This window comes from Coturnix japonica, chromosome 11, assembly GCF_054131305.1.
Source record: "Coturnix japonica strain WE chromosome 11, WE-NBRP24, whole genome shotgun sequence".
NCBI classification, from domain to species: Eukaryota; Metazoa; Chordata; class Aves; order Galliformes; family Phasianidae; genus Coturnix; species Coturnix japonica.
This window is the reverse complement of record NC_140673.1, coordinates 28,848,645-28,876,214: the sequence shown is the minus strand read 5'-3', so window position 1 is coordinate 28,876,214 and position 27,570 is coordinate 28,848,645. Positions and strand designations below refer to the sequence as shown.

Here is a 27,570-nt window from a genome sequence, read left to right as displayed (position 1 = left end):
TAAATGCCTATAAATATCTATCTAGGAAAACAAAGAGGTCTTATCGCAAAAAGGAATATCTCAATTCCTGTCTGGTAACTCTGAGTAACAAACACACTGTTCTGTGGCATCAGAGCTGGAAGAGTAAGAAAAGGCTTAGGAAAATGTTTCCATTTCAAAGCCTCATGGCTTCAGCGCTGACTTGGTGGGTGCTCAGAAGCATCTTTTTGCCTGTGACTTCTTTGCTTCTTTCTTTCACCTTGTTGGGTTCACTCTCCAGAGAAGGAGCTAATGCAATTATTCACAGCAGTTCTGGTATTGCTTTCTTCCCTGGCCCAAGATGCTTCATTGCAGGCAAATTCTGTGGCAGTGCTTGAAATCACCTCCCCCTCCAAGCCCCACAGACAGGGAGGTAATGTGGCACGGCTGCCTCTGTCAGGCATGGAGAAGGGCAGACGCTGCTGGGGTTGCTGCTTCTCAGGAAGCACTTCTGGCTGCGTCTGCTGTTTCCCAGGGGAAACAAAGGACCTTTCCTGCTCCCAGGTATGACTGCAAGTCTCAGATCCTGAGTGAGGTGTTGCTATGGATTTCCATTTCTATCACTCTTCCTAAATCTACAGTTTATATCAAACTTCATTAACCGAGTTACTTGGTTCAGAACTTGGAGAATTAGTGTACTTCCCTGAAACTGAAGATTTCATGTAAAGGTTGATCTTGGTGTAATTCTCAGTTACTTTGGTAGTTTTTTTGGGCCTCAGAGTTTTCTGTGTCTGGGGGAAATGCACTATGCAAAACTCAGGGTTTCATCTGGTAGTGATTTGCCATTTACCATGTTTTAGGCTTGCTGCCAGGTCAGCTGTCACCAAATGAAAGGAAGACCAAGGAATAAAATGATTATCAGGAAAAGGCTTAGAAAAGTTGCAAATGAAATAAACGAAGAATAGTTTAAAGCTGAGAGGAGGATATGTATAATCAATCACAGAAATCACAGGGCAGGCAGTGAGGGAGCTCGGGTTTCTCCTAGACTGGAGTCCTTTTCACACTCAGAGCACTTCATTGTTATCCTTCAAAGATATGTGATGGAGTGGACCACCAAGACAAAAATTGTACTGAACCTGTAGAACCATGATTACCTCCACTTTGTGTCTCTTTATATGAGTATCTGTTATTAGTGGTTATGGTGTCTGTTATGATTATGTGTTCTGGGGTGAGAGCGGGAGGCTGAGAAGCAGGCAAGGAGAGAACAAAGGGCCACCCCCAGAAGTGCTGCACAAGGCAGAGATCAGAGAGGGATGTCCTGAGGTGCACCTCTCACACCTGGAACTGCTGAGGGAGGTCCTGAGCGTGAGTCAGTGTGAGATTTGGTTTGAAGGAGTAATCAGTACAGAAGAAAAAAACTGTAATTTGTGCATCAGCTTTCAGTGATCACCACTTTATTTAAGTTTATGTAAGGGGTTGTTTCTTTATGTTTTGACTACTGGGTTTTGGATTCAGTGCACACTTAGACAGGGATTGTGAGCTGGTGTCGTGAAAAAACAAGAGGCCAAAAAGATATGGATGGTTCAACAGATACTTTATGCACCCATCAGCCTCTCCTTGGGCCTGTGAATCTTTTCGGGGACAGTTCTGCAGCTCTGTCACAACTTTTGTTATGCTCCTAGTTTAGTAATTTTTCTTCTCAGCTAAATGTGGTAAGTCAGCAAAATGTAATAGTTGCAGAGGCAGACGAATGGCTGGCAGAGGTCTCACCACACCAGTGTGTGGCTGTGCTGTGCCCTGCCGTGAGGGTGCAATGGCGAGGTGCAAGCGTGCTGTCCCACCTGCTCGGATTGCTGCACACTGTATGAGCGTCCCTGTGCAGATGGCTGTGTTGAGCACTGGGTCATGAAGGCACAGGGGACAAGCAGGAATTCAGCCTTCCGCTGCTTGGCAGGGATGCGCTGAGAGAATGGGCACGCTGAGAGAAGCAGTTTCCCTTATTCACCCTCGTGCAGTGGCCAGTGGTGAGGGATGAAGTCTGGACCCACAATAAGACCAGGAGCACTGTAATCCTCCTGCTTGGTACCTGATGTGCAAGAATAAGCTTCTCTACGTGTGTGTCGTCTTTTGGTAGAACAGTGTATACAAAGCAGCAGTAATTCCGCTAAGCTCACCTTTTTCCAGAACCCACCTTTCTACAGGCTCCAACCCTGCTTATATTGTCCCATTTTTCACAGTCCATATGTCTCCTCCACAAACAAATAGCAAAGATGGACCACTTGCTGTCCAGTTACTGTGTACTGTCACTGCTGTGGAAGAAGGACTCAACTGTCTCCTGGGCTTCTCCCAGTGTTGATGCTGTCCTTGGAAAAGCCAGTAGGAAAATGCAGTTCTGCTTCCTTCCAGACCCAGAAAAGTTGCCTCAAGAAGATGATTGTCTGTGGGATCAGTGTCCTGGGGCACCAGGGAGGAAAGTAGGGAAGGTTGAAAGAATTTTTTCAGAAACTTTCATTTAATCTCTCTGGGAGGGAGGATGAGCAGGGATGTTCCTATGCTGGTGGGACTGCAGTTCCTGCAGCCCTATTCCCACTAGCAATAACATTAGCCTGGAAATTTGCTGGGCCAGAGAGGAGCAGTGCTGGAGGCAGCATTCCATCGTGTTTGGAAGCCAGTGCCAGGCATGGAATTCTGTGCAGTCAGGTACACCCCCTGGGCTGGTGAGTGGGCCTGGCTGGGGCTCCTGCACACCAGCACAGAGTCTGCAGAGCTGCATGAGGTGGGGAGGAGCAGACTGAGCTCAGATGGGATGTGTGAGGAGGCTGCGGTTCTGACCCAAGCTCAGTTGGAAGAGTAGGAATTTTCTTTTACTTGCACTAACTGTTGAAAAAATTTCTGTCAGTGTATGGAGTGAAGCTGACTTTCCCTTGCCACTCAGTTCATGTCCATCTAATCATGTAATCATGTCCTTACCTCTTCTGTTAAGATGCTTTTTCTATCTCTCCTTTTTTTCTTTCTTTCTTTTTTTTTTTCTTTCCCTTTTTCTCTCCTCAAATCCATTTTCTCATCCTTATCTGCAGTCCTTATTGTCCTTATTGTAGTTATCCTTCCTGTGGTTACTAGTGCTACTTTCCTCTCCTAGATTCCCTTCCAAATCTACTGGTGCTCTTCCTGCCTTTAATTTTTTCCCTGCTTTGAGATGCATATTGCCTTAGCTACCTTCCCCCGCTGTGCCAAATTGGTCCTCGAGGAAGGCAGTGCCTTTCCTCATCACATATCTTTGCTGATTTTCCCTTGCAGAAAGCAGTGGCTGCTGTTAAGTGAGAACTGGCCTTGAAGAGAGGTGACTTGATATCTTTGATGGCTGTCATCTTCCAATACATGAAAAAGAGAAAATTTTCTGTCGTGTCCTGCCTTGTGGTCTTTTTTTTCCTCTTTCTTTCTTTCTTGAACATGCACTGGTACACAAAGAATAAGGAGCTTAAATTGAGCTGGGGGCAGTTTCCTTGTGATATCAAAACACTGGAATACAGCTCTGTCTTACTCAGGAGAGCAGAATACTGCTGCTTTTGATGTCAGATACACTATCGCAACAGCTGTTCTCCCCTTCTGAAGATTTTTTGGTGCTGAATACTTGCGTTTAACAGTAGTGAGCAAATGATTCTGTACCTTTTTTTATATATAGTTAAAGAAACGTGAATAGTGAGCCAAATGGAGGACTACGATCAAGGAAATATGTATTTCTTTTTTCCAGACCTTTAGACTGACCTCATTAGTAGTAATGAATACAGTGTTACATACAAACCTAACTTAGGAAGTGCTAATTCAAACTGAAACTTGTGGGTACAGCATGCACTTGAAGAAATATAGGTATATTGTTCTTCAGTTTTAGTTAGTGGAAGTCAGGATCCACTTATAAGTAGAAGGAAAGACTGCTGAGATAGTTCAGAAATGTTGAGATAGACTGCTGGGAAACACTGCAGCGATAATTTAGAAATGGATTTGTGTTCTGTATCTGTAGAGCAGTGACGTATCTACTTTCTCATATTTGGGAATTGTGGAACTCTTATTTGTGTCATGCTCAAAAAAAAAACCAATGAGGATCCAGCTTTCCTAACTATGAGAATGTCTACAGCCATCACACTGACAACTCTTCTTTTTCAAGTTCTGGTCACTTTTTATCTTATTTCTGGTCATGTGAGGCCACTTGCATGAAGCGAAGTCTGAAATGAGGCAAACTTATGGCAGCAGTTGAAATAATTCAGCAGATCTGCAGAGGTCAGCCTTTGAAATGTGTTTTAGTTTGTCTGAGTGCATTACTTGAGACCATGTAAGAACCAAAGAAATTAGTATGGTTCAGCTCAGTCTGTTCCACACTGCAGCATGCCATAATGCACCAAAAAGAAGAATTAATGGGAAAAGATGCCAGAAAAAGAGGACGTGTTGTGTTCTGATCCCAAACTGAGACTGTAGTGTTCTTAGATTTGCACCCATTGATTCACTCATATATGTTGGTTCCCAGCTAATACAGTTAATAACGAGAAGGTGCATTTACCTCTTTATTGCTGTTGTTACTGGCATTTTGAATAAATGTAGGCTACAGGGGTTCATACAGCAGCTTTACAAAGCAAGTAAAGGTAAATGATGTGGGGGTTGGCAGTCTTCATCTGCTGCCATCCTTGGAGATGCTGAAACCTGATCTACTGTCAAAGCTCCCTTGCTTAGAGCAGGGGTTGCCGGGATTCTGTGATTCTATGATTGCCTTCCAAGGTTTCTTCCAACCAAAATTATTTTATGAGTCATGATAACAGCATTAAAAAAAAAAAAAAAAGGTTTGTGTTATTCAGTTATCCTCTGCTACTGCTGCATTTCTGGGAGAATATCACATTTTGAGTAACTGCTTCAAAAGATTTCTGAGTTTTTAACGATACATTTATGAGCAACTCGTGCTCCCTCTGTACAGGTTACGAATCAGTAAAAACCCACGTGTTATGCAACCAGTTAAAACAAACAGAAAACCATATTCCTTTATTTTCTTAATGTGAACTGCAAGATTTATCTAATAATTTTGTCTTCTCACAAAAAACTTGAATGCTGATTCTAAGCTTTCCTTAATAGAATAATAATAATATTCTTTGAAAACAGGAAAAATGAAAAGAAAATACTTACAATTCTAAACAAAACATCTATCCAAGCAGGCATCAGCTCTGACAGGGGATGTCCTGAGGCTGTCAGTGTAGTCGTGTGGGCAGTAAGAATGGCAGGGAAGGGTAAGAACTGTCAATATGTCACTGAGTTGAAATAATTTATCACAACATTTTCACTGCACTTTAAGTAGTTAACAGAATAAGTGCAAATTAAGTACACTTCTAGGAAGACTTTCATAGCACATTACAGGCTTTTTTTTTCTTTCTTTCTTTCTTTCTTTCTTTCTTTCTTTCTTTCTTTCTTTCTTTCTTTCTTTCTTTCTTTCTTTCTTTCTTTCTTTCTTTCTTTCTTTCTTTCTTTCTTTCTTCCTTTCTCTCTTTCTTTCTTTCTCTCTTTCTCTCTTTCTCTCTTTCTTTTTCTTTTTTTTTCTCTCTGTCTTTTTTTTTTTTTTCCCAAGGTTACAAAGAATCTTACCACTGTTTTCACTGAATCATAGCTAGAATGGCAAAATACCTGTGGCTGACTCTGATCTCTGCCAGGTATTGCCCAGCATAACCCTCCTGCTCAGACAGAGGAAGACAGAACTGTGTCCAGATGAGCTGTGAGCATCTCCACAGATGGAGACTCCACAGACTCTCTGGGTAACCTCTGTCTGTGTTCAACCACCTTCACAGCGAAAACCTTTTCTTATGTTCAGAAGGAGCCTTCCGTGTTTCAGTTTGTGTCTGTTGTCCCTTGTCCTGTATTCATGCATACAGTAACCTTGTCCTAAACACTTTCTCCCTGAGACTATAGAGTCCCATATCCCAAACTCTGCATATTGTCCAGCCCAGGAAAGCAGCTTCCCAGTGCAAAAAGGTGCAACAAGCTTGTTCCTGCAAGATTTTCATCTCATCTCAGATTTGTCACCTTAATGAAATTCAGTTTGTGAAACACAGAGGAATTTCTCAGAGAGCTCAGTGTCCTCAACAGATGCACTTGCTGCCTGCAGCCTTCCTGGCATGCCATCCTTGGGACGCAGGGGGTAGAGGCTCTGGGCACAGCCCTGGCACAATCAAGCAGCTCAGTGGGTCCCCTGTTGGAGGCTGTTTCTGGACAGTGCCCTCTTCAGTGCTCCTGCCTGAACCAGCTTTTCTACTGCTGCCAGTCAGGAGAAGCTCAGCTCAGCCTGGTTCAGCTGCTTTGAGCATATTTGGGACATGTCAGGTCAGAATCTAGGCAAAGGTCAACTGTTCCAGACAGAAAGCAAGGGCATGCTTTAGTTGGTTTTCCTGTGCAGTGAGCAGTGAAAGTGGAGGAGTGAGATCAGTCAGCGTATGGAGCATCCATGGACACATGGGCAGTCTCATGTATAAAAACAGTTGAAAATTAAAACTGATTAAAAAAAGGAAGAGCCACAAAAATGTGATTCTTTTTGATGACAGGATAGGCTTCCATTAAACTATCCACAGCTGAGAGTTTGCTGCCTTAAAGAGGCAAAAGGCAATCTTGATTTAAAACAAACAAATAAATCTCCCCTTTTTCCTGTTTGCTTATGCCACTATTCCCACTATGTAATCTGAGCATAAGGGAAAGCATGCTGCTAAACTTTCTGAAGCTTTAATTTAGCATCTGCATGTAGAACTTTAAAAGAAATAATACAAACAAGTTCAATGTACATATGGAGACTTGGAAGATTGTATCACAGATAAGGAAAATGCTTAGGATTTTCTTTTTGTATGTGTAATGCCTTTGCAACCTACTTGCAACATTATTCCCTGCATGAGGGCCCCCTAATTATTTCATCATGCAGCAGGAAATTCTGGTAGGTCATATATAAACAGCCTGAGGCAGAGACCTCTTCATCAGATAGAACGTGACATCTGACATCTGTGCAGCCTGCCGCTCGCATGCCACAATTAGCCAGGCAGCCCAAACACTAATGCAGGAGCAACTGGGAACATGGGGCTAACCGGTGGTGGCAAAGGTCTCCCCTAATCCAGAAGTCAACCCTCTGCAGCCTGTATTCCTTCCCAAGGTCCGCACCCCACACTGGTGCTGCCTGACAACACTCTGTGCGGCCCTGGCCCTCCTTCACAGCAAGCTCTGCCCACACATGGGGAGATGTGTACAACCTTCTGTAAGCTCCAGGTAGCGCCAGCTGTCCATAGAAGCTGTGCGATGGCCAGGATGGTGTGCCAAGCCCAGCAGAGAAGTCACCATGCTGTGCTTGGAGCATGTCCTGGCACTGGGGCAGCGCTGGGGATGGCATGGCTCCACCAGCTGAGAGCCAGAGATGTCATGGTGAGGAACAGCTGGAAGCAGGAGACAGCTGACAAATCAGGTGACTCTGTGTCAGACATAATCCATGATTGCTTAGTTTTTCTTTTAATCCCACTTATTTTTAGAGTTTCTCTGTTAAAAACGAAAACAAACAAAGAAACAAAAAAAACCCAAATTATTTTCCCTAAAATAAGTAATTGTCAGTAGTATTTCCTTGGCTCCTAAGAGAAACTGTGCAGACTTGCCCAGGTCATGCCATGAGCTCAGGAGGGCTGGTCAGCACTGCTGGCTCTGGCACTTGTTTAGCTCATGTACCTTTCTTGGATAAAAGAGACCCCAGGAGTAACAAAGGAAAACTCCAATAGAAGGAATGCCTCAGGGAAAGAACAGTTCTCTAACGTGACGTATTTCTTCCCTCTGATGTGTATTTCCACTGCCTTCAAACATACAACTCCATTTCATTACTATCAATATTGTTGTTGTTCAGACTATTGGTTTATATTTTCATACACTGTGCATGCATTGAATTAAATCTTTTTTCCTAAATGCACTGTTTGACTTCAACCTTAAGTCCAGTTCTAGCAAAATCTATGGTTAGCAGTTTTCTGAGGTCTTTCAAAGTCTATTTACATAGGAAAATGTTCTTTTCATTAGTGTGCATTTAAGAACATGATAAATTCTACAGGTTTAAAGAAACTGAGGAGTGCTTGAAGGCAGCCTCTTGGGGCACGAGCTCTGCTGAATCTCGCACTAAAAATCTTCATACAAACAATTCACAATTGGTCTTTTGTCAACTTGCAGTCATTCAGTAATGCTTAGGATTTCCTGAAAAGCCAGCTTCAGCCTCCCCCCCCCCAAGGGTAAGTGACTTTGTCAGGTTAAGTTTGTTTGCTGAAATCAGCCATTTTACTGTCAAAGTGTATCGCTACTGAAATACCTGTTTTCTTCTGCTCTTCTCCAGCATACTGTCTGCATTAGCTGTATTTATAACCAGCCAGTTCCTCATTAACCTTTTTTTTTTCCTAAGCTACCATTCCCTTATTCCATCACGACAAATTTAACTATGAACTTTTAATTTGGAAACTGTAGCACAGAATATTTTTTTTCTGCATTTTGTGGAATTTTAAAATGTAATATCTGTGATAGACTTTCTGTAAGCTTTCTGTTTAGAGCTCTAATCCCTGGATAACTGTGATCTTATTCTGTCTGTATTCCTGACCAAGGTGGTATTCTTCAGCATCTCTTTTTCTGTACAGTTAGTAAAGGGAAATATTCAATCTTAAAACTATCAGATTTTCCTGTCAGTGAAAAAAAACAAAAACAAAAACAAAAACAAAAAAAAACAAAAAAAAACCCCAAAACTTATTTTACACAGCTTTTAAGGGTAAATTCTCATTTACTTGTAGCTTTCTCTGCTGTACTTTGCAGCCTGAGACCAGGACGTTTAGCTGGAAGCAACATCGTTTCCATTTTTCTTTAATCCATAAGCAAGAACAGTATCCCATGAATGTAAGGACAATATTACCAACAGCAAATGATGGTGCACTGCCAAACTTCAAAGCATTCCGTTTATTGTCATCTTACTACTGAATAGATAATAGATCATTTCCCCCCTTCAATAAATATTGAAGCATCAATTGTCACAAGGGCAGGGTGAGAGGGAATCCTCTCAATCAATTATTTAATTCACTTTTCAGTGCAAAAAGGAGCCAGCATGCTGACGGCAATACACAAAGTGATTTCCCCAACAAGAGTTATCAAATGGAAATTCATAGTGTTCACTTAGCTGTAAATGACACTACCAAACATGGAACGCTCCTGTAGCTCTGGCAGTGGATTTGTCACTTTGTGTGTTTTTTTAAATGTTCACAAACATTGTGAATATTTAGAGGATACACCAGAGTCAGTTCTATGATTCTTTCTGTTTTGCACTGTCCTACTTCTGACAGCTCATGATAGGTAACTGGGGAGGCTCAGTAAGAACTCCCTCTAAGCCTCCTCGCAATTATTGTTGAACCGTGTAAGATGATTCCTCCACTCTTGTCAGGAAGTGCATAATGGCTCCTTCACTGGAAGGGGATCATGATTTGTGGGTGCAACGTTACCATTACAGCCCCTTTCACGAATCTGGCTATGATCCAGGTCGGGATATAATTTGAAATCTGGTTAAATAAGTCTGAAATAAGTACAGTTACAATGTAAGTAAGAACCTCTGCTTCAGCTGTGATCACTATTTCTGTTGCTTCTCCTTTTTACTGATTGATATACCTCAGACATGGTGCACCATAAAATATTATCACATGATGTGTGCATAGTAAAATTAGCTTATTGTCAGAGTAATCCTATTTGCAGTGTTTCTAGGAAAACTACAGTTGTTCTGTTGATACTCCTCAGTTTCTCTCTAATTTTCATCTGTTTCCAGAATAATTTCCTTCTGTTGCTGGTTTCACTCTTTGCTATGAAGCCTTCTGCCAAAGTCTCAAGAGTTCAAGCCATAGACTTTACCCCAAGGAACTCACGTTCTCCTCAAGTAATTGCCTACTTGTATGATGACCACTGATGAGCTCTCCTAGGTCTGACTCAGAAAGCCTTAGTCTTGCTGGGAGAGGCTGAGCTGTTACCCTGATTCCAAGCCCTGTTCCCCCAAACTTTTGCACTGTAAAATCTTAGTGCTTTCCTTTGCAAGAACAAAGATACCCAGGGGCATTTTTCACAAGGTTCCTTTGTTGCTCGTCCTGGTCTTTCCTTAGTTTTTAGTGCGAAAGCAGACATCATGTTTGAGATCTCTAGCCTGCCAGAACACAAAACTACATATATGGCTTTTATCTGAGGCATGCAGATAAAAACCTTGGGACAGCCTAAGGGCTCTGGGATTGACTTCTGTGTAATGAGTTGGTTTCTTCTTCAGGCTTAATTTCACAATGAAAACAAGATTTAACTGCCCCATTATAGACATGAGCCAGGCATCCACTCTAAGGAGGCAGAGCACCGTGAGAGTGTTTTGCAGATGTGGAGCAGGCTAGGGAAACACAATCCTGACTCAGCAGATTGGGATAGGAGCATTGCTAGATGCTGCTGTAGAGCCAGATACCCTTCTAGGTTGCTTGTTGTCTGCATGTGATTGGGCAAAGGTGGCCTTTGGCAGTACATGGATCATTCAAGTGGAAATCAAGGGGAAGCAGCATTACTGTCAGCACAGGAGAGAGGCCAATACTCAGCCACCTGTGAGCACTAATAGCCCTGACCTGCCTTATCTATGGCTTGCAACCATCCTCCTGCCCATAGGACCAGGAACCTCTCTTAAACTCAGTCTTTGCCTGAGTAATATTGGAGTGGTGCTTTTCTGCTGGGTAGTCCTTCAGGCCATGCTGGTTACCTGATCAGATCTCAAATGTACATTGAAGCTTATCTCCATTCCTCTTTGATTCTGTCTTCTGGGCAGGCTTGAGTCCACACAGTGCACTTTTTTCCAGTCCTGTCTCTGGCACCACCTCCTTTTGATCCTTATTGGATTACCTGGCTGAATGTTGGACTTGATTAATCTCCATGCCTTATCTGGGGCAGTCAATAGATGTAGTTACCAGCCCCTGGCTCTGCCTGCTCTCTTCATGTGCAGGGTTGCCCTCAGCTCATCCCTGATGTGTGCCTGCTGCTCCCTGTAGCTCTGTCCCAGCACAGCTTTTCCTGATGCAGGGGCAGTGAAGGCTGCTGTGGCCAGATCTGGGGACAAAATACAAAGAGAACAAATAACTGTGAGAGACCTGGGCTTGGTGGGGCTGGGCATTATGAACTATGTACTTTACTGAGGATGTATGGAGGAGAGGCTAAGAAAGGTGCCATCTCAAGCAGCAGTGCCAATAATGATGTAGCCTGTGGAAAATAACGAAGCCAAAGGCAATGTATATCATCTGCAAACAGTTGCAGGTTATGTGTAGGCAGGACTGTGTAGGTGCTGAAGGGAGAGCATGGCACAGGTAGAGGGGATGAGAGAAGGAGCAGACAAGAAGACCAGTGAGCATGAGGTGGTTGGTCCTGGTGCTGGGCTGCAGGCTGCCATGGGCCTGTGTGCTTTTCCAGGTGCAGTAGGAGGGCAGCTGCAGTGCAGAGCTCACAGGGCTGAGATGTCGTGCTCTGGCTTACAAAAAAAAGATGGTTTGTAACAGATACCTGCTGCTGGTTATGAGATTAGTCCTACACATCAGATACACCCAGTGAAAACACAGCAGTTTCAAAATGTATCTTTTTGGTAAGGAGCAGGACCAAGTCACGCTCCTAGAAGCTGCCTCAATGAACAGCAGAGCCCACAGCTGAAGCAATTTAGCCTGATTGGATGGGGATCGGGTGGTGGTCAGAACTACAGCAGGACCAGGAGCTGTACTAGGGAAAAGTCCAAATGTTTTCTCCAAGTCCTAGTTTCAGATCTGCTCGTAGTGCACTGTAGTGTGTGTTTGAACAGATTTTTAATGTAACTAGAACAGTTACAGCAAGAGCTTAATAGATCCATGGGAATAAAACCTTTCCTGAGCTTGGCGCTGTCTTGTGCCTCAGTTGGATGAACCTTCAAAACTGCATGTATTTATTTATTTATTTATCTGCCTGTCTATTTATTTATTTGTTTGTTTAAAGTTTCCTCCATTGGTAGGATGCTGTTTAGGAGTTAATTTTCTATTCCTCTACCAAAGCCAACCAAAATTGGTGAGGGGTTACAAGATGGTGAAGTGTGAACTGACTGAGAGTCTTTGAAGGCATGAATATGTACAGCTCTGCTAAATGCTAAGGCTGGTTGGCAGGGATGTTTTTTGTAAGCTGTTTGTTTGTTCTTCTGTGTAGCTTTGCAGAGGGAATGTTTTCTGTTTCCTGCAGTGGGAGATGCTGGGGAGAGATGGGCAGTGCTGAAAAGTGATTTTCTCTGCCTGGCATTTCAGCTTCTGCCAGAAGCTGTAAGAAAAACATGTCACGTGTTTCTGTGTGCTCAGTGGTTCCACTGGGAAGTGATTTCTACACATGGCCATTTGTGATTAGTACCTGAGACATTTCCCCATGAAACAGAACAGGTTTTTTATAATGGGGAGAAAGAACCAGAGCTCAGGCTAAAGCTGAGCAAATAACAGGCAATTCTGTGTGAGTGAAATAGCAGACCTGGGGTCGGTGTGAGCGCAGCGGAGTCTGAGTGTGACCTTGTTGCTGATGTATGGTGTTAATGGAAGAAACACTAAGGTACACAATGAAAACTAGAGGAACACTGTTGCCTTTAGTGTAGCTGCTGTGAGAACTGTGTGAAGCACTCCTTACTCAATGAAGTGCTTGAGAAACTGGTGGAGTGTGCTGCTTTGTCTGAATTAGTCGTAGTCTCAGTGCTAAATAAAAGTGCCCAAAAGAGCATTGCCACAGCTAGCATGGATGTATTTGACTGTTGCTTGGCTGCAATGAGAAGTGTGCTTGTGCAACAGAGGTTCTTGTAACAATGGTCTTTGTTTTAATTTTAGGCAGATTACATGTTCATGAAATTCTGTCATGATGAATGGTTATTGTTTTGATTCTTAATTATTATTAATTTTTCTAGGAAATGGTGGCATAGTATGAATTAACTAATAATATACTTTAGATAGATAAGATAGATAATTAGCTGGGCTGGGGTGGGGGGTTGGGGAAATAAAAATCTGAGCAAATAGTGCTGAGTCTCTGTGGAAAACAAAATCAAGGCTATTCCTGTCAGATATTTCACCAGGAGATTCTGTTGCGGACTTGTGACCTTAGTGATGAGCAGATCTGTGCTGTCCTTCTTGAAGAAGGACCCCTTTCCTCCCCCTTCCTCCTCTCTCTTCCCCCCACCCCCTCCCCACCCTCCACCCTTCCATCTCCTGGTACACAGATAGGCTTCTGAGATCATCTGTGTAAGGCTCTTAAATTGACTTCTTCCGTGTGCATGGAAGTGCCGGGCAGGGGCAGCATGATCTTCTTGGTTCTCTGTTAATGGCAGACGTGTTTAATTGTATGAGTGAAACATTTGGCTTAAAGTTAGTCTTTCTTCATATTATAGCACCCGTGGGTGATAAGCTTTTGAGTGGCTGTATGTCAACAGAAAAGTATGGGTAATTGTCCCTCTGTCTCTATGACCTTGTTAAGCCTAGCATCTTGCATTTCCTTGCAGGGGCCATTGAATTCACTTCAGGCTTCAGCAGTGAGAATGGGAACAGGGTGTTTTCCAGTATCTGTAGGAAACTTACTGTAAATGCAGAAAGCGAACCATGGAATGGATGGAAGTGAAATTGCTGTCAGGGTGGCCCTGTTGAAGAGCTCAGTCTGGTCTTGACTCTGCTCACCTGTGTCTTTAAAGACCCTTCACTAACAAGTTGAAATTTAGTCATTAGTAATTCTGTCATCAGCACCATCTGTTGGAAATAGTTGAGATGTAAAAATGCTGAAGCTTTTTTACTAATTCCACAGTTCTGCACCATCAAGTATATGCAGTGAATACCCCCTGCAGTTGTCTTCCTGAGAGAAGATAAAGATCTGTATTTCTTTGCTGTCTGCACAAAAATCTTGTAATAAGAGTTGAAGCTGACTGAGAAATATCTTATCTTTATTAGGCATTACATAAATGTATGTATAGTGTGAAATATTGTTGGAGGTGATACTGGAGGAGTACTGTATTCCTACTTAGAAAGTCTAAAGATGTGTGTGTTGAGTGTAAGAGCCTCAAAAATAAAAATCCTTTAAAAATAAAAGTCCTTGATGTGGGTGGGGATTTCATGAACGACTCTCTCTTCCTTTTTACCCCTTTAATGAAAAATACAGGTAAAATTGCAGATTCAAACACTTTTGAGTACTGGGGCAGGCAGGGGGTTGATTAGAGTTCTCTAATTATAACTAATGACAGAAATAACATAGGCTCCTGTTTTGCCTAGATGATGTATGAATCAAGCTACCTCGCATAAATACAGTATACTTCCCTTTATTTTCCTATGGTATGTTGTACAAAACCAACTCAGAAAGACATGCTGCTCTTTTGGATTGAGAACTGGGCACCTCAGTCTGTCTCTTGGAACTCGGCATTCTTGATGATGAAAGGTGCAATCCTGCAATGGTGTAACAGCAGGTATTGAAGATTAAAGCCATTCTGAGCGTGCTTGCTCCCATTGCAGCTATAGCCTGTTACGGGGCAGGCTGATGGCTTAGAGCTCTGTGTGGCTCAGTCACTCTGACTTCGGTGTGCTATGTGAGCAGTTAGCAGCAGTCAGACTTCCACTAACTAGAAATGGCTATGCTGCTTTTGTAGGGCTATTTGGAGACTCCTTGTTTGTATTTTAATGTTTACGTAAACTTCAGTCTGTGTGCAGCCCCCTCGGCAGCACAGGAAGAACTGCTTTTCATTTGGGATATTCACTGAAGTGTTTATTACCTTGCTCGTACGTTGATAAGTGCTCTCTCTGAGTCCTATTTGATGAGCAGGGTGGTCAGGTCTGACCATGGCTAACCATGCTGCTGATACTGCAACCAGCTTGCTCAGCACAGGTGCAGGGCAGGGCTGTGCACTCACATCTCCTGAGCACGATGTGGGGAGTTGTCAGAAAGCCCAGCAGGACATGGCTGCCCCCGAGCAGACCCTAGTGTGTTTGCCTGGGTTGCCCCAGTGGCTGCTGCCTCAAAGGGGTTTGTTAAGATCAGCTGGAGCCACAACACTACAAATGCAGAGAGCTGCAAGAGGAGATGCATGTTCATCTTGGTTAACATTGCAAGAGCAGTGAGACACAGGAGTGCTGAGAAAGAAAGCCAACAATCTGGCATGCAGACTGCAACAACTGATCTGCTGTGGTGTTTTTTTTTTTGGTTTTTTTTTTCCTTTTTAATTTCCCCAAGGAGTTGCATGTTTATTAAAATATTAAAATCTATTGTATCACACTTCCCTTAGGCTAGTCCCAGAACTTGCTAGAAAAATCCCATTTTGTAGAGAATACATAGTAAATCCTGTTTTGTTTTAGTAGGATTCATTGCAGAACTCGGTGCAGCTCATCACTTAAGCTTTGCAGTTGCACATCTATATGAACAGCATGGCTTTGCTTGAAATGAGGGAATCCATGCAGACAAGCAGCAGAGTGCCTTAAATCTCAGGAGAAAATAAATATGTGCAATAAATGTGGTGAACTATAACTGTGGAAGTAGCTCAAAAAACTGTTTTATAAAAAAAAAAACAAACTGATTTTTTCTTTTTTACTCCAAGACAGAAAGAAGCAGAGTCAGTGTTTCCATTTGACATGGGGTGCAAAATGGGAGTTACTTTATGATGCTGCAGAAGAGCAATTAGAAACTTTTCACAAGAATTAAGTATGTGCTTTGTAAGTGCCTTTCATGGTCTGTACACCTAAGTGTTAACACCAGCCCAGGCTTCCCCGGCGCTGGAGCCCTGGGCTCCTTGGCACTGTCACTGGAGCACAGCAGGGTGCTGGCAGCTCCTGGAGCAGGGCAGGAATACAGCTGGCTCATGGGCAGTGATTCTCCTGTGGGGCAGCAACTTCGTTGCCTGTAGGGCCAGACTCTTGCCTCTATTAAAATCATATATGGGAGAAAAAAGAAAAATCAGTGGTCAGAAATCCTCAAAATACAGTCTAACAGAAGTTTCCTCGTATTTGCTTACTTTCTTGTTGTTTGCAGACTGAGTTAGAGCTGATTACTGCACCCAAGTTGAAGGGTATCTCTTAGAATGGCTGTGTTGAAAGAAACAGATGTGTACTACCTCTGCTGTATCTGGAGTACAACTTACACACGTACTTGCTGCTTGCTTTTTTAAAAAAAATAAAAAAAAAATAAATCCCCCAATTAAATTTTTAATATAGAATAAATTGCATTTTTGCTTCGGTGGTCAGAGGAATTTCAGAGCTGTGCTTTCATTCAAATTACACATTTATTAAGTTTCTGTCAAATACACAAAACTGTTGTGCCTTTTGGCCTCACTGCAGTAGAAGATTGCTGATGATTATGCTTCAGACTTCCTGAGCCTTCCCCTAAAAACCCTGTACCTGTTTAGCTGTTGACATGTTACCAAAGGTAAAATGCTTTAAGTTTGAGCAACACAAATTGTGGCTACTTCCAGTCACACTGAGTAAACAGGTCATAGAAGACTGTAAGTAACCTACTGCCCTGAAAGACTCCATGGTAGCCTGTAAGAGTTGATTAATAGTTCATACAAATGTGTTTGTTTGTTTGTTTTATTTATGATATTTTATCAATTACTCATAAATAGAGCTTTTGAATGAAATCTGGCTCGTAATTCCCTGGTAAATACTTAAATTTCATGTTTATTGGGAGCTGATAAAGCCTAGAAGTAATCACAGGACAATGAAAATAACAACAGTGTAACTAAAAGCATAAAACGCTGGAACAGAGCAATTGTCAGGGAGCACAAAGCTGGGATTTGACAGGAAAAGTTTCAGTTCTTGGTTTTCTGTGTGCTGTAATGTAGAAAGTGGGATTTAAAAATGAAGGGCAGCTTAACTGATTCTATACAGTGTATATTCAAAGCCCTTTGTAACTGTAACAGACAATTCCTTTTGTGTTTGTTTCTGCTTTGGACCATATTGGACTTCTGGAGAGGTATTTTCTCAAGTTGTGTTTGCTGTTGCTCTGTTCAATTAACAGCCAGTTAGTCCAAGCAGAGTGGTAGTTATTCTTGTTTAAAATTGGTTGAAGAGTGGTAAGAATTCTGCTAACCTGGATGACTCACTTGTTTAGAGCTGCCCATTTGTGAGACCTTGCTCTCTTATATGCTGCTAAGTAAATCTACTAGACTGATTCTGAATGTCTCATTTTTAAGTTAAAAAGTCCTCTGCCTGGGGAACTCTCTTCTATTCTCATCAGCTTGTGCTGTGCTGCTCTGCTATGGAACTCCAGAGAGAGAAGCCTGACTTCTCATGGTACTGGCTTCAAATACGCGGCTTGTTGCTAAGGAGCTAGAGAGCAAAGCAATATCAGTCCCTTCATTTGCAGCTGAATACAGGAGATTCTTGGACTGTCAGGGCAGAATTATTCCTGTGTTTCTAAACGTGCTATAGCAGAGGATGGCTCTTATGACTCTGTAACGTTCTCAAAGTCGCGCAGCCATATGACTATTTCTGATATGTATGGTTGGTATCATTCAAACAATTTCTAAGGTTTATTGCACAGTGTAATTTAATGGGTGTATATATACGCATACACCCAATAAATAAATGTATATGTAAAAAAACTCCTTGTTCCAAAGCCTCACTGTGCATAGCAAGAGAATGGGAGTTCTTGAAACTATCTTTTCCTCTCTTCCTAAAAAAGCTCAGTTTTCTATTTCTGATCTACTTTTGGCTTTATGATGCAGTGCCCTGCAAATGCCCTCTGCACTTGTTAGTATTTTATGTTTCTTGTAGGGCTGAGGAATGATACTGAGTCTCTAATAATGAAGTGAATGTCAGTTGCTAGTGCAACATGCTATTGCTTCAAGCTCTCTCTGGCTTCCCTTTCTGTTGGAAGTGATCTTTATTTCTATGTGTTGTGGTTGCTGGAGGCCTTGGCAGGCAGTTCTGAGATGACTCAGTAGAGGAGCAGAAGAAACAGAGAAAGCAGATGAGATGTAGATGACTTTATTTATTTATTTATTTATTTTCCTTAAGGCTTTTTATGAGAAATGACTCTCTTCTGGGGCTGGAAGGGAAGGCAATGATTGGAATTGTGTCCAATGGCTGACATCAGTGTCTGCCTGTAGGCTAGTTATAAGGAGGGGATTTGGTTTGAAGCAAAGAAAGTCTCTCCATCCAGATGAGCTTTGCTAGCTTTAGTAAGCAGTGGGGTTGTGAGGGTTTATTGAGAGCTCTTCCTAGTCTTCCACGCAAAATGTCACAGCTTCAGCATTTAAAGAAGGCATAAAGCTCTGTGTTTATAAAATTCTGTGTGTTTCCTTTAAGCAAAGGAGATACTAAGATGTCCTGTCTGCAGTAGCCCTGGAGGTCTTCAGTATCTGTGAAGACCTGCCTACAGTATTCCTGCCTACCTTTGAATGGACAGTGTACTGATGGTCAGCACCATTGTCATCCAGGACCACGTGCTTAGCTGTTGAGGACAGCTTTCTGCTTGTGATTTGCATACGGAATTTTCTTGGACATTAGCCCTGTTTTCTGCCTTTCCCTAGGCATATAAACAACATTTTCAATCTCTGAAAACTTATACTTCCTTTTGGACTAAGTTTTCTGTCATACATCTGCTGTTCATGTTAAAGTGAAAGCAAAGAATATTAATTACATATAATTACAAGTAAAATATGTGTCAGTGGCGCTAGGAATGTGATCCATTTCACTACTGGTGGAACCCCTACTTAAATGAAAGTTGTAACAATTACATCTGGTCCAAAATATTTTTGTTTGCAGTCAATGGAGCAATGCTCAGCTGTGGTGCTGTCATTGTCAGTATTTTCTTCCATTTGCATGTTATGACTCTTTCATGACTACTGAGTGTCTGCATGCATTACAATACAATAAAGTCTTTCCTTACCAGGAGAACTTCATACATAGAAACAGCCCAGCTGGGAAACAGCTTCATAACATTGACAAGATCTCAGTCCCACTTATGTGTCACATAAATGTTGGCCTTGAGTTTTATACCAAGTCATGCTATTGCCAGAATTGGTGCTTCAGTGTGAGCTGCTGAGAAGCACCAACTGGACCAGTGGGACAGCTCTAATATTGAAATTATTGGATTTCTATGGTCAGATAGAAATAAATGTTGTAAGGACTGACTCCAGACCAATAAATGCTTTGAAATGATTCTGTGAGCAAACAAAGAACATACAATGAAAAGAGAAAAATCAATTAAAAAGTTGTGCCTTAAAGGGAAGTAATCTTCATCTTGTCATACCAAACGCAATGTGAACAATGTTTCTATGTCAGAGTTTCTAATATTTCAAACTAAGTATTCATGGAGGCTGGAAAAAATGTATTCTAAAATGCAGCATATTTTGAAAATAAGCTAATGCTTTGTCCAGGTTTCTCATTAATGTGACTTCAGCTGTGTGAGCAGATACTAGATTAGATGGCTAGTGAGTAGAGAGAATAGAGAAGAGGACCAGAATTTGAGACAGTCTGCTTTGGATTAACCCAGGCCAACAACTGAGCAGCCTCTTGCTTGCTGCTTCCCACCCCCAGTGGGGTGGAGAAGGTGATCAGGAGAGCTAAGATGGGAAGAATGAATAATTAGATATAAAGACAGTAAGTGAAGGAAAACAGAACCAACTAATCAACCAAGTGATGCCAAGGCAATCATTCACCACCTCTCAGCTGCAGACCTGTGAGCAGGCAGGCTCTGAGCAGTAGCTGCCTTGGAAAGATCTTTATCGATGTGATCAGTCAACTTTAATTATTATTGGTGCTTGCAAAAACCAGAAGTGTGCTGGAGAATCTAGAGATGGTACTAAACAGAGAAGGGTAGAGATGTCATGCAGGAAAAAAAGCAGCTTTTCTGGACTGGAATGTTGTGAATTTTTGAACTTCTTATTGCACAGGTTCCTGTATTTTTGGGCTGTTAATTAGTTGTTCTGCAGTAAGTGGGGAATTAGGTAATTGGAAGCGGTGAAAATGGTGAAACGTGACTGACAATAATCCACTTGTGAGGTGTAGTGAGAAACACAAGTGTGTGGGGTCCCAGAGATTTGGGTGACGGAGCTGACAGCACTGAGCAACTGAGTGAACACCAGCCTGCAGTGTTAGTTCATCTTAACTGTGCTTGCAGTGTGTGGCATCCATGACTCCTTCTAGATTCCAAGACATGCTGGGCATCATTGTGCTCATATCTCAAGCTCGTACCTGAGTACTTTTACGAAAGTGGAACAGGAAAGCTGTTAAACTGTTTGAAAATATTTGTTCGAGGTAGTTCCCTCTGGAGAATGGCTGGGAACAACTTTCTGTCTCTTTAGAGACAAATGTCTAAATTTTTCCTATTTGAATTTGCTGCTCTAATCGTGTCAGTGTGTGTCAGCTGTTGTGAATGCTCTCTTCTCCAGAGAAGGGACAGTAACTATAGCAAGAAGACTAAACCAATGCTCTGAGAAAGCTGCACATTACTTTTCTTTCTTTTTTCCTTTCTCTCTTTTCTTTTCTTTTCTTTTCTTTTCTTTTCTTTTCTTTTCTTTTCTTTTCTTTTCTTTTCTTTTCTTTTCTTTTCTTTTCTTTTCTTTTCTTTTCTTTTCTTTTCTTTTCTTTTCTTTTCTTTTCTTTTCTTTTCTTTTCTTTTCTTTTCTTTTCTTTTCTTTTCTTTTCTTTTCTTTTCTTTTCTTTTCTTTTCTTTTCTTTTCTTTTCTTTTCTTTGGAAAACTAGCTGCTAAAACATTCCATGTTTTATTACGTGAACATTAAAGGTTGCACTCACTGAAGTCTATAAGCATTTGGCAGCAAAACTGCTCAGGTTAAGCAGCAGTAGATGGCTCAACAAGTGATAACCTGACAAGATCCATTTTTTCTGGGTCACCAGTTCAGATCCAGTCCAGATGGATAATGGCCAGCTGTTCTTTGAGGAAATGGAGTGCAGCTGCCCATCCTGAGCCAAGTGCTGCAGGAAGGTGTGCTGGCCTCCTGTTTGTAACTTCTGTGCTGCTAAACTCATCTTCAGTCTCAAAGGCAGATGCATGGGTGGGAAAACAAATGAGCTGGGAAAATCATGGTAGGATTAGAAAAGTGTAAGAATGGGGGTGGAAGTCTTTCTTTGCTGGTATGACACTTTCAATGTATTATTTCTATTGAAGACATTTTGGTTAGCATCAGTATCCCACTTAGAGAGTGATGTTTAAATTTCCTTTACAGGAAGGGAGAGAAATGGAGAAGTTGATTTTTCTTCCCCTTTCACTGTATCACCCAGAAGTAACTCCAGGGAATTTTCTGGATTTTACTCTGATTTTAAAATCAGAGAAATAGAGAGAGATTCTGCATATGCTGTTCTTCAAAATGGCGTTTGTTGGAACTTATATCACCTCATAGTGCCACATAAATAATTACATGTTGCAGTCTAAACACTGTGTTTATCAGAAGTGTCCCAGGGAGGAACACAAAAACATGGCACTGGTGCTGACAGAAAGAGTGGCCTGCAGTGATTTGGCAGGGAGTTCTCCTTCCACCCAAGGGCTCACAGCGGGGGGTCAGGTTGTGGTGCTGCTTTCCCTATCTGTAATGCAATGCTGCATTTCCCTTCTGGAGGGGGAGAATGCTATTACATCTGGTAATGATGTTGTTATTATTGCATTCGTGTGTTGTGCTGCTGTACGGACCTTGAAAATACATATCCAGAGATCTGATACAGCTTTTTTTCACTCTATGCATTCATTTGCTGTTCAGCTCTGAGGCATATTGACTTAATTCTCTCTTTTCTAATGCTGTGTGTGGTTTAATCACATACTCAGGAAGAGGTGTAATTATTAAACCACAGGGAAGTTAATGATGGGTATTTGGTCTTCAGCATAGTCAACTTTGGTGTCCAGAACTTGGCATGCCATTCAGCAGAAAAACCAGCTTGGGCACGTAGTCCTCAAACCACATACGGTTTTCCATTGACTTATGCATCCTTTTTCCCTTATCAGCTGGAAGCATAGTTTGCTGATTGTTTTAGAAATCTGTTTTTACAATCCAACTGCATGGTGTTCACTGCTGGGCAGAACATGGTTCCCTGGAATTATCCCATCTCTTATATGGGGGATGGGTGTTTCACCATACACAAAGTGGATGCTACATAAAATTTGCATATTTGTGTAAGTGTTGCCTGCAGTACTTGTTATTACACAAATGCATAATTCAGGGTGCTTTGTTAATTCTAAAGCTCTTAATATACTTTGCTTATTATGTATAAAATCCTTAAGAAATTGGCTAATAATTTCTCAGTGTTTACTGAAGGGATCTCTTGGTAGTGTTGCCAATGGCAAATTCTCATTTGTAGCTCTCTTTTTTGAGTTCTACTTAATCATGGATATGCTAAATTCTGTCAAATTTTGTATTTGTTGAAATGAAAGGAATAGAATCCATTAGACTACAGTGTTTTTGCATTTGGTTGGTGTTCTGCATAGCAAATGATGTTCTGAAGTGCTCTGCTTCTTGTCCCCGAGGTTCTTTAATAGTAATAGAAGTTTAGAAACAGGACCAATTTAATCACCTTTGTTACTTACCACATAGTGTTTGGAAAACTGAAGAAGTATGGATTTACAGAGGGATTACCTGAGGAGCTCCTGCACTGGTCTCATCACTGCTTGCATGTGTCTGAGTCTGTCCCTGTCTTTGCTCTATTATCCATTCAAACAAATAAGTCAAATGCTGGAGAGAGATTTTATGTGCAGAAGATCAGGGAACAGTCAGAGTTCTGCTTTGTGTGTGAAGGGGATTTGTGCAGGAGCTGTGCTTTTTTGTGATATATGAAGCCCTGAGGGAAGGATTATCAGTAACTGGGTAAACACCCATGCAATAAGGTGCTATTTGGCATGAGTGAAGGCATCAGAACTGCAGTGAGCAAACTCAGAACCCATCTGTTTATAGAAATTGGGTAATTGCTGTGAAAATAGAGGCTTTATAATTTTTTTAGGGTGAGATGGGCATGGTTTACTTTCTGTTTCTTTGAATGAAATAAACTAGAATTAAATTAGTAAGTTCTTCAGTTGTATTCTGATACTTCTACTTCTTCAGTGTTTGTGATGCTTATACTTTTACACCGTGTGTAATTAACTCCCTCTTATTACAGCATTATGAGGGATGGGATTGCTATTAGAAATTACAGAAACACTGAAGGGCTGGTTCTGGGTTCATGCACAATCTTTACATCAATAATGTTCTACTACGTTCACTGGAAAGACTTTTTGATTTTGTGTATCTCAGTTCAAGAATGTCAGGGCTTCTGTTTTAAAACAGTCCTTACAGTGTTGCTTAGGATTTTCTGGCCCTTTGTGCAACAGGGAGGATGTAAAGCTTTCCCACGATGAGGTGGAGACTCTTGGGGGGTGGGGGTGATGATGAAGGTATCTCCTGCTCTGGGCAATGCAGAACTGAGGTTTGGAACAGGAATTCATCCTTCTTCATACTGAACACCTCCTCTGTGTCCTCATCCTGGCAGCTCAGTAAGGACAGGTGTGGTGCCCTCAGCACTAACGATATTTCTGTGCCCTTCATGTATGGGCGAATTGCACCAGTGACAGTGGTCCTCAAAGGAAGCATTAATTTCCCGTATCTTATTTGAGCTTTTTATGGGAGCCAAGAAGACAAGGCTCCTGGGAAACCGGCTACATGCTGCCAGAGGTGTGTGTGTCTGCGTCAAAATCTTCAGGAAAATCAGATGATTTCTCAGTGAAAATGTATATGGCACTGGAATTGTTTCCATGCTTAATGTGAGGTGAAATCCAGGAACGTGCTTTTGTTTTCATACCTTTGGGTCTCAAAATAAAAGAATGTGGCTGAGGAGCAGGGAAACAGTTGTTCGGTTGGAAAGTTTGAAAGTTGTTTTCGAAGCAAGAGAGCATTTTTTTTTTTCTTTTTTCTTTCCCTACCTCCCTTCCCCCCCCCCCCCCCCCCCCCCCCCCCCCCCCCACACTCTATAAATAACTCTTGGCAGGCAGAAACAACCTTGATTGCATGAGATGAAGTAGAGCAACCAGCAGGCTCTACAGCAGAATAAATGGCACTGTGCCAAGAGCTTCATCAAATGAATAATAGCTTCCACTTGACAATCAGTAAAGTGCCTCTTCTCCTGTGGATTTAGTTTTAATGATGATTAGAGAGGATGGGCCCCTAAAATTTCTCTGGTAGAAATGACCTCCTATTAATTTCTGTTACTTGAAATGCTGAATTTCAAAGCTATTTTACAGCTGCAAAACCAAAGGCACTGACATAAAGGAACTATTATCTTTGTAATTGTAGCAACAAGTACTAAATTTGTCATTGATTAGCAGAGACTTTTTTAACTTCACGATCCTTCCGCTGACTCTGTCCCTTATATGATGTTCTGCGATTTCCAGATTGCCATATTTAAAAAGTAAAATGTTTGTTAGAGTGTGAAAGTCTATCTCATGGACTAGAACCCCTTTCTGCCTTTTCCTAATTCAGTTCCTCGTGTTTGGTTCTGATCGTTGTGAATAGCAAAGTACGTATTTCAGTCAGTGTGTGTGTGGTGTAGAAGAGCCCCCCCCAGCTGTGTGCACTGTGGGCAGGTCGGGGTGCTGTGTCAGTTGGGTGCCTCATGGATGATGGCCCAAACACCAAAATCCTTCTTGCTGTTGTTCTTCTGAGCAAAGGGGTCCTCCCAGCTCAGCTGAGTAAAGAAACGTGGGGATTTTAATGACAAAGGAGTTTAATTACCGTGAAAACATGGGTGTGCAAACATATCCACTTATCCCATACCTCATTTCTTTCTTTCTTTTTTTTTTTTTTTTTTGGTAGTTTGATTTATAAAAGCAAGGTAGTAGAAAGAAAGTTTGGAGAATGCTCTTGGAGCCTCTTTGCAAGGGGGAGTTACAAGAGCGGCTGATTACATCTCGCCTCTTGATTAAAATATAGAAGCAAATTGCAGTCTGTCTGGGCTTCTGTCCTTGGGCTGCCACTGCTGGGACAACACACACTTCACGGTGTTTAATAACACAGTGTAACTTTACAAAGATATAAAACACTTTGTACAGTCACCCCAGTGCTCGAAACATCCTGAAGGATCCTGTTTCACTGCCAGCAAGGAGCCAGAGGTGCCGCAGTTCTATGTCAGCGTCTGTGCTGCCCTGCCCTGCACGGCGGTGTGCGGAGAGGAGCCGTGCCCTGCGGGCAGTGGGCCGGGCTCCTGTGATGGGGCTGGGCACCACTGACGGGTGAGGGTGATGGAGGGTTCCCCATCTGACTCTGAACTGTGCACAGCAGGAAGCTTCGATGGCTGCTGATGGTACCTAGAAGAATGTTTGAAGGAGCAAATGCAATAAGTCCCACCTGGGGGGGAGGAGGCACTTTGCTCGTGCTGGTCAGAATAGCTGAAGGAAACGTGCTAAAAGCAAGAGGCAGAGAGATGGAGCAGAGTGAGGTGGTCAGTTGTGAGCATTTGCTGAGGATTTCTTAAAATATTTTGTTCTGAATTTGTTTTGCTTTCTTTTTCTTTCATATTCACATAGTAAAACAACAAAAACACCCAACAACAAAAATCTGTTTTGAACCACAAGTTGGAATTTTTCATTTAGAATATTGAAACTAGATGGTCTCACAGTTTGTCATAACTGACCTTTTCCCTCCACACAGAAAAACCAGTGTTGATGAATCAGCATATTTATTAACTAAACATTTCTCAAAGTGTCTTGGCAGGCAATGTAAGTAAACACAGCAGAGCAGGCAAGCAGAGATGGTCATTTGTTCCTGGAACTGGTCATTCTATATGTGTATGGTGGGACTTGGGATTTTCTTCCATTTTGTCATGGTTGAAAATAGTTTTGCAAATCACTTCTGTAGATATTTATTTTGGCTGCCTTTGTGTGTTGAACACTACTGTGGTTTTGCCAAGCCAACAGGAAAAGCTCAAACTAGAATTCTGGATTAAGAGCTTTGCATTTGCAAGTTCAGGTGTTGGGCAGTCTGTAAAACTTGCCCAGTGCTTGCTTTGATTTGCTGTGGCTCTGGTAACTGCTGCTGTGACATCGCCTGGCCTGTGTAGGAAGTGAACTGCAGAGGTGCCATGTGAGACAGAGAAAGGTGCCCAATGAACCACAAGATGTGGGGCCCAGGTCTCCCTGAACCTGGCAGCAAAGGGCCACATTGGTGCTGGTGCCATGGGAGCCGTGGATGGGACTGTGCCCAGGTCATCTTGCTGAGGGTGATGGGGGGGCTTGCACTGAGCAGCGGTAAGGATATGATGCATGTGTTGTGAGGATGCTAGTCTTTCATCTGTTAGAGACTGGCCTTAGCTTTTGGTTGCCTGTTCCAGGCACTTCTGCTTGCATATTTACAGCATTTTCTGTCTGCAGCACCAGGGTGTAATGTGGAGGTGCTCAGAATAGTGGTGGCTGTGTTTGCAGTGATGGGAAGTGGTCTCAGGTGGACAGTGCATCATTCAGGCAGCAACTCTGCTCGCTGGTCTGTAGGGTTGCCTCCACCCTGTCTTTGCAATGGGATCACAGTCTGTTTTTTTTCCTACAGGCACTGGGATCTGTATTGTACTCTAACACAATCATGGTTTTATGGTTATTGGCAGAAGTTTGCTTTCATTTAGCATGGAGTGCCCTATCACTTAATCTCAAGTTCTCTTACAGATGATATGTTATCAGTTAACAACATAAAAATTATGTTTCTAGCCCTTCAGACATGTACTCCAGGAAATTCTCACTGAAACTATTGGAACTCTTATAAAAGTTTGGAGAACACAATGGAGTATCCAGTGCTGGCAACGCTGAATGTCTTTCATGAGATATCACAACGCTTCAAAAATAATTTCCTGCTTGGAGTTTGTGGAATTATGCCATTAGTAAATGCTTCTTTCACTGCAGCTGTGTGTGACTGACACAACATTAAGCAGTGCCAAGGTAGTCATGTAACCTCAGTCTGCTGCTGGAGAGCTGAGAAGGTGAGCAGATGCAAAGAAGTGCAGAGAAGATCATGTTAATGTGGTGGTGGTGGGGATTTGTTTCTTCTCTCAAGGTGTTGAGAAGCTGGTAAGCTCTGAAGCTGAAAGTGGGATGTAGCCATGCTTATTTCAGTATTCCCAAGGACCGCTGCATAATAAGTGAATGTATTTGGAACTCTGCTTTGTTAATGTGGGAGTAATAATAGATATATTTTGGAATGAATAACATGAAAACTTGCATTCCTCATTCTTTTTGTGGTAATCAATATAACTGTATTTCTCCATTACTGTGATACTGATCTTACAAAGTGTGGAAGCTGTGCATGATGCAGCTCAGTGACTCACCCAAAAGAGAAGAGCACTTAATTATCTTTTTTCTTTTCTTTTTTTTATGCATTTTTTTTCCCCAGGAAATTAAACCCCTGAACAGCTGTATTGAGGCGATCCAGTGTTTATCAATGAACAAGGCCTTTGTGGGGAATGTGTTTGCCACAGTGTATGGGGAAGGACTGGAGGATCCCTTACCTTTGGTGTTTGGTGGGGGGGGAGGGGGGTGATCTCTGGAGCATGCCTCAGGCACACGCAGCCAACTTGCTTTGTGCTGGCTGGATGGTTAAGAAGTTCCACAAGTAAGTTTACTGG

General features: G+C 42.1%; 1 long non-coding RNA gene across 1 annotated transcript in view; it reads left to right on the top strand.

Annotated features, from left to right (window-relative positions):
* LOC146759094 (uncharacterized) overlaps positions 1 to 27,162 on the top strand; it is a 38,543-nt gene extending 11,381 nt beyond the window's left edge. Inside the window, exon 3 of the long non-coding RNA XR_014933097.1 lies at positions 26,660 to 27,162. This is a non-coding gene — a long non-coding RNA (uncharacterized LOC146759094). The remainder of the gene's footprint in view (positions 1 to 26,659) is intronic.
* The last annotated feature ends 408 nt before the right edge of the window (positions 27,163 to 27,570 follow it).